Genomic DNA, 8284 nt, shown 5'->3' with positions numbered 1-8284 from the left:
TTTCTCTCTCTTCCATTTTCTCTTTCTCTCTCTAAGTAACAAAGAGGTGAGGGTAAAATGGTATTAAAAAAATAAAAAATAATAAAAATTTAATGGGGTATTAGGGAAGACTTCTTTAGAGTGTTTTGAGTAAGTGAAAATTAAAAAAACTTAAAGGAGTAACTGGAAAAAAATCCCTAGAAATGGGGTAAATGGACAAAAACCCTTAAGAAATAGGGTTTGTCAAACATAACCGAATATTTTGACTTAACTACCCCCTAAATATTAAAGAATATAGGAAATCTATTTAATATGAGGGGCAATGATGTCAAATAAAATACAAAAAAAATGAAAATTATTCTAAACTATTTAACTACTTGCCCCACTTTTTGAAACCATCAACTCTCCCACATCCATCGAGAGAAAACTAAAACTCTTTAAATTGTTTAAATATTTTATCATTGTATAATTTGTTTATTAAATATTATGATAAAAGTTTATAATAAATATAAAAAATTAATATAATAAACAGATTACATTAGTGGACCGTAGCCGTTAATCTACAAGATACGGATTTGGCTCTGACTTTTAATGATTAGGACATAGTATTTCTTCGGTGCTTGTGTGTTCATTATGCATATAAAGTAGATAGGTTAATGTCCTAATCCTTCAGGTCTAGTGGTAGTATTTCTGACATTGTCATCAAGCATGATTGAGCTTGATTAAAACTCCATGGACCCCCATTCTTGATGCGCAAAATGTCCTCGACATCAGTGAAGGTGAACATAAACTGACCTTCCGCCCTTTCTTCCACCTAAACAATCTCATTCAACCTTCGCAAGAATTGGAAGGCTCCTATCAAGGAGCTATGATTGAAAGCTCTACACATGTTTAATCTCCCCACCAAATAAAAATGAAATGCGACAAACTCTTTGCTTTTCTTTCTCAGATCACAAAGTTCTAGCTACCTATTAGGGTTAAAATTCAAGCAACTAAGAATTTGAATCTTCTCCTAATCTCATTACTTTATCTAATTTTTCAACTATAAAATAATAGATCTCTACGGCTTACATTAAATTTCAGCTTCTGAAAACAAGATACACAAAAGAGAGGCTGGATTGAAGTTTTCAGTCACCAAAGTGGAGAGCACTATTGACAGGACCCGCCCCGAGTTTCACCCTGAAATCGGAGGTGGCCCTGTGGGGCCCACCTTAGGAATAACTATACCAAAAATTCGGCAGAGTCACCCCTAAAATGGACTACCCAAAAACCTGTAAAAACACATTCACACTTCTAATAAGCCATCCTTATTCTTCTGGAGCCACCTTGCTCCCCAAATCACAACAACTTCACAATTTACAATTGAAATACGAACCATACAACATAACCCAAAAACACAAGTGAAACTCCCAAACTTTACAGCATTTGTCCCACAGATTATCAAAGCAATCTAAAAGAGAAAAAAAAAATTCATATATAATACAAGTAGGTTCAGCGATTAACCTATAATATGATAACTACAGCAGCAGATGCTATGCCCCGAATCCTACTATGCCAAACCAGTTACTCTGCAGACTGGGCATTTGAAACCGAAGGGCCCAGGAGAAAGTAGATAAAAACGTTAGCGTGAGTGGACAAAAATAAGTAATTGTAAAACAAAAGGAGTTTATACTTTCCCACATTTATTCCTTTGAAAGTCCAATGCATGCAACATTTATAAAACACATTTCTTTAAACTCAAAATCTCGTGAAAACATACTAGCCCCGCTGGTTAAGAGAAATCGGACTAGCCCCTCTAGTTAAGTAACAATAGAGTATGGGGAAGAAGTCATCACCATACGAGTAAGGGAGCCTTCCAGGCTCGGGTCGGAGTGTCCCACACTCTTGAGCATCCAATGCTCTGCTCAATTCACCCACAAACACAGAGTAAGTGGGGAGGAGTACTAATAGGCTAGCTAGCAATAAATATGACGACCCAGGTATGGTGGGTTAAAAACATATGAAAATCGAAAATCAGTAAGGCTTCTCCAATATCTCACGAGAAAAATACATATTCTAACGACGTGGCCCCGCATGCCAAAATATTAGTTAATTCATAAATAAATAGGTGAGGAATAATAGATGGGAAAAATTCTCTCGAAAATCCCATTTTTGAAAACCTTCAGAAATCTCAGAATCGTCGAATGAAAATATAAATAATTTCGGAAATCACCTCGGAAAATACTTCGTCGAAATTCAATATAAATCACAAATTCAAAATCGATCATACAAACTTCAATTCGAAAATCCAATCGATATGATAATTAATTAAATAAATACTTATTTTGGGAAAAACAATTGCATGCATCATTATTTAGAAACAAAAGTGCACTCACAGTATACGGCTAACGTGGTATCCAAGCGTAAGGATCCTCATCGAGTGATGAGTAAGTACCTCGTCCTCAACAATTAAGGAGAAGTTTGGACCCGAATCATGAATAGTGACTCGTAGCTTCCAGCTGTCAATTCTTCCTCCACATTTCGATTCTCGGCAAAAGCTTTGGGGAGGATGTTCTTCGTCTCAATGCGTTCCTAATGGACCTGGTCTGACCGTTTTTGGTGGCCGGAGTTGGGAGATTGACGCGTTGGCTCAAAACGGGGCCGTGAGCTTCTCGGCCTTGGGTCTTCGTTTTTCGGCCAAGACGCCGTGAGTTGTCACCGTAAGGAGGTTGGGTAGGAGTAGAGGAGTCGAACGGTGCAGTTGTTCGTCCCCAGGTGGCCGGAAGAGAGAGATGGCCGGAGTTGCAGAGGAGAGAGATAGAGAGAGCTCGGAGAAGAGAGAGAAAACGCGTGGGGGGGAGAGAGAGAAAATTACCCGGCCACAGTAGAAAATTTGAATTTATACTACTTACCATGAACAATAACTTCCATTTTTCGCTTATAACTTTCACATACAAACTCCGATTTTTACGTACCACATATGCACGCACTCGGTTTAACGTCCTCTGCAACTTTCATGAAGGAAATTTTCTCAAATTTTGACCCAAACAAAAAGTCAACTTTTAGGGCCACTAAAAGTATCGAAACAAAGTAAAAAGTTAAAGTAGTTGTCGTTTACCATCCAAATGACTAGTAAACGGGTAAATTGAGATACGGAACGTTACAACTATTTACTTACAGCCATGTTGTAACTCTAAATCCGAGTGAGTTCGATCATTGCCTTGTTCTGATTGAGATACATGTAGAGAAAGTTATACATAGAAGAAGGCAACGAATGTTCAGATTTGAAGAGATTTGGCATGGCAACACTGAATGCAGCAACATAATTGCACAAGAATGGGCTACACCAACCACTGGTAATGCTTTGAAACAAATAGGGCAAAAAATTAAGAAAGCTGGGGCACGACTAATGAATTGGCATGCCACCGAGCTTGACAAGAAAAAAGTGGAAGTGAGAGTCATCCAGGAGAAGCTATATGACATTATGCGGCAACCATACTCTCTCGACCAATATGAAGAACAAAGGCTTCTACATATCAAACATAGCAACTTACTAGCACAGCAAGAAAAGTATTGGAGGCAAAGATCTCGTGCAATATGGCTAAAAGAAGGAGACCGAAACTCAGCGTATTTGCAGAGGAGAGCAAGTAACAAGAAAAGCAGAAACACAATCAAAGGCATAAGAGATGAGCAGGGTTTGTGGCAAACTGAGCTGGCATAAATTCAACATGTACTCCAGCAATATTTTAGTCATGTATTCTCTTCTAATGGCACGTTTACTTACTTGGAATGGAAAATAATCATGAATCGAAAACAACTGGAATGGGAGAAGAAAGGAATCGGTATTGATTCCAGAGGAGTTGATTCCTAAACCTATCTCCCCCTTTGTAATCAAATTCTTGAGTATTCAGGAATCAATTCCTTATAAGGAGGTGGAACCTCCACCTAATCTGATTCCTTCATGTGTTAGTAAACGCATGAATACTTTTACTCTGAATCATTCCGATTCCTTTTTGTGTTAGTAAACGCAGGAATATCTTTAACCCATAATCATTCCCTCCCATTCCAAGTAAGTAAACGTGCCATAAAAGTAATGACACTACAGCTTTGCAAGAGGTAATTGATGCAACACCAAAGAAAGTTACTGATTTGATGAACTCAGACTTAACTAACCCTTATTTTGCTGAGGAGATCTGGAATACTCTTTTCCAAATGCATCCATCCAAAAGCTCCAGCCCAAATGGTATGACTCCATTCTTTTACCAAAGATATTGGCATGTGGTGAGTTTCCATGTTCTATGCATTTTGCTATATCGTATATATATATAATTAGTATGGAATGCCTCCAATAGGAGTGTTATAGTTACTAAGTTTATATCTCATTAGTAATTTGTTGTGGTTCTTGGTACTGAAGATGAATTGAATGCTTAGAAGACTTGGTAGCAGCTAGTGATTGTGTTGGCGTCCCCTAGAATAAACATTCAAGTTTCTTGTTTGAGATATTGTTCTAAATTTTAGAATGCAGCTTCCACTGCTTTTTTATTTATTTATTTATTTTAAAGTTTTTATTTCCAAATTAACTAAAGTGTATTTTGAAGCTTTTCTTTTTATCATTTTGACTTAATAATAGTACAGTTTTCACCTCCAAATTTTGGGGCGTGACAGGTTCATCAAAAATGGATACTATGTATAGGCTAGAGTACGTTGTAAGAGATATGTGTACTTAAGCTAGCCATCGACATCTGTTCTCTTCTTACCTGGTTGTATTTGTGTTGGAGTTACCGAAAGAAGTTGAATGACTACCATTGTTAGTATTAATAGTTATTTGGATTAGATATTGTTTCAGAACTTTGATGTATTCGTTGGCTGAATGAATAAAATTTGATTTTTTTTCCCTCAATTTTATTTGATCCAACTATGGTAAGCCCATCAAATTTGATCCAAGACCGCTGAATGACCTAATTTGTTTTGCCCAATGGTACCATAATAACAATCATAGAAGCTCTTTACACTCCTACAGCCAAAAAAACTTCTTGAGATTTAGAGATATTCAAGCCAAGAGATATCATACGGAAACACATTGTGAAAATGTGAAAGAATTCATTTGCATTACCTCTAATGATTGCAGACATAAGCGCATCATAGAGAAACTTATGTGTCTCTTTAGTGGACTTTATGTTACCACTATTCGAGCCATCGAATCTAACAATTTCATAAGGAATGACTTATGGGATTCCTATACATATTGATTTTGGCACGATAAATTAAGATATCCTGGTCATGATATGATAATCTGTACTTAAAGATTTTTCATGGATATCCTTTCTTTCGAATTATGCGAAGCAAGGATCAAAAGTTGATCCAAGGGAGCTCTCGGACTGCCGCAGTGCCTCTGGCCGCTGCCGCCTTCTGCTGCCACCACCCTACGGCCTAATTCTATTTGAAGTCACCATTAAGAGACTTCAAATGGTTGCTAAGACATTGGTAATGCGCATAAATCTTACAAATCAATATGTGTGTCAGGATAACATTTATGTAATTTATTAATGCATTCACTATATTCACGTGAAGTCTTTAAGCTGTGTGTATTTTCATGTGAAAGTGAAACAGATTAATGATTTTAACTTTTCTGAAACAAATCTTTCATTACATATTAATTAGTTCGGTCAACAATCTTTTGTGTAAATTATCTCATAACCTTCTTTCGGACTACATACATATTAGTAATTGAGCCATATACCTCAATGTTTCTTTCATTGGGAAATGGTTACTAATTGATTGAAAAGATGTTATCATGTGAAATGACATGTAAGTTGAGGTGTGTGTCAGGATAAACTGATCTATATATTGAGAAGATGTTATCATGTGAAATGAAAAGCAAGTTGAGGTGTGTGTCAAGATAAGCCGTTACAGTTAGCTACTTTTAATTTATATAATTCTTAAATGCATTTACTATATTCACCTGATGTCTCTCAACTCGATGTATTTTCATGTGAAACTAGTTAATGCTTCTGTCTTTCACTAAACAATATTTTATTTCAAAATTGGTTCTGTCACTCAAAGTTCTTATAAATACCCTCTACAATTTTCCTTTTGAATACATATATTAGTATCATTCTTTCATTGGTAATGGTTGCTGATTTAGGTTTTAGATATGAAGAGTCAAACTTTAAGTTTTAGGGTGAAGGGAAGGGAGGAAAGGAAGGAGAGGCGAAACTGGAAAGGATGGAAAAGGAGAACAAACTTTAGTTTAAGGAACTTATTCCTTTGTAGAAATGGATGGTATGGGAAACACTGTAGCACAATAGAATGAGCGCGAGAAGATTCAATCTTTTCTGGCTTCTTTTCCGGTGATACCATGCATAGGTATGAATTTGTTCCTCTTCTAGCCTCCTGAGCTTTCATTTGAATATGATATTGCTTATGGTTGTTTAGTTTTAAGAATCAGTGAAAAAGTGGTCATAAACTTAATTAATTTATGTGATGGTTTCCGTTAATTCTATTTTACTTACACTTTTATTAAATTTGGTTAACTTAGAATTCGATTATGTTATTTAGTTCTTGTTTATACTGAAGAATCCTAGCTATAGCTTGTATGTAGACTAAATTGGCAATCATTTTCTCCCATTAGTTTTTACGAATTCTCCTTCAATCTGGCAGGTGGACTTTGGACCAAGAAGCTCTAAAGTTATGGGGCGAGTGTATGCAATTAAATTTCCCGGTATGTATCATAATATTACTGTATTATATGACAGTAAATCTATGAGGGCAGTTGTTATAATTAGCACGAACAATGTGTTAATATCAACGCCTTTTATTATTAGTTTGTTTATTATTTTATAGACCTTCGTATAAATGACATGTAAACATTTATCCTCCATGTATTAATAACGTACGTTGCAGCTGAGCAACTACGTGAATGACATGGAGGAGATGAAGTGTTCACCAAGAAAGACTATATGCTCCATATCCGAAGGTATGTTATTAACACGTTTTGATTAAATCAAAACTTACTAGGTAATTATTGGTTCTTAAAAATCTCGCTATATATAGAGAAGGATGAGTATCAACTAATAACTAAGATCAAGAGTAACTCAAATACAAAATTTGGTTAACTTTGGTTCCTCTAATTTTAAAACTCTAAATGTTTACAATTGCATTGTTATTCAATTCACTGCCTGTTGTTATTATAAATTCTTAGTTAAGCTTTTCTACTGACTGCAGTATATGTTGAACTTGTCAATTTTCAGAAACATGACAAGATTTGCCAAGACAATGTCCAAATATTGTGGAAATTCAACGTAATCTCTCTCGGAAAGAATACACGCTTCACCAAGGGATTATCTGCTTGACAAACTCAGCTGGAGCCTGTTTTTGATTAGGTTGTCACTGCAAGAGATTATCAAATCAACAATAACTGTTTTGAAATCATTATGTTTACATAGAATACTAGAATAGTCAGTCATAGTATAAATAGATGAGTAGGAGTACTACTGCAAAGAGATTATCAAGTTTTTAGTTACATTGTAAACTCCATGTCTTAAGCCATCTCTAGCAATGGAGAGCTATATTGGATCCGGGGCTAAATTTTAGTCCTGAAAACATTATTGTTGGATGGATGGTCTTCAGTAAGACAGAGCTAAATTTTTTTTTTTTTTTGAATAAAGGGCTGGTGCGGTTGTCCTCAAGCCTTGATTAATGAAACTGTTGAATACAAGGGGGGGACATTAAGCATATAGAGAACATCCTGAAATCCTATCATGAGTCTCTACCAAATAACTGTATTCAACAAGGCACCAACTAGCAAAGAGCGCTTGACTGGCGACTCTATTTGCTTCCACATAGCGGTGACATAACGGAAAGATAACTCGATATGTAACTCGATTACAACATAGCATAATTACCATACTCACAGCTTTCCTACTATGTTGCCGCCGGAAGATAAATTTGACGACACGTAGCTTCACCCTGCCACTAGGAGGTAGCGACCATTTGAATTATTGAAAGACTTCAGTAAGACAGAGCTAAATTTTAGCTAGTTGCAATATTTTATTAGGGTGCGTCTATTGCCACCCTACTATTTTCTTAGTTCACCCTACAAACATTTGAATTATTGAAAGACTTTATTACTCACGTGCAAAATGACTAATAAATACACTAATTTTCTAAAATTCAAATCTATAAGGAAAACTAAATACATAACAAATTAATTAAATACAAAGATTACTCAATTTCTCATTGGATAATATCAATCTTCATCTTCTCCACCCAAATTTGAATTTACTATTTTTTCTGTCTTTTTGTTGATTCCTCATCGTAAATTCGT

The 8284-nt window shown here is 35.7% G+C and overlaps 1 long non-coding RNA gene across 1 annotated transcript; it reads left to right on the top strand.

The window, feature by feature from the left end:
• The first annotated feature begins 6075 nt into the window (after window positions 1-6075).
• On the top strand, window positions 6076-7533 carry LOC133719765 (uncharacterized). The gene is made up of 4 exons (XR_009851453.1): window positions 6076-6324; window positions 6619-6679; window positions 6862-6934; window positions 7209-7533. It is a non-coding gene; the product is annotated as an uncharacterized LOC133719765 (long non-coding RNA).
• Window positions 7534-8284: the final 751 nt, after the last annotated feature.

The sequence above is a fragment of the Rosa rugosa genome, chromosome 7 (assembly GCF_958449725.1).
Source record: "Rosa rugosa chromosome 7, drRosRugo1.1, whole genome shotgun sequence".
Classification (NCBI taxonomy): domain Eukaryota; kingdom Viridiplantae; phylum Streptophyta; class Magnoliopsida; order Rosales; family Rosaceae; genus Rosa; species Rosa rugosa.
Note: the sequence above shows the minus strand (reverse complement) of the source record. Positions and strands in the feature narration are given on the sequence as shown.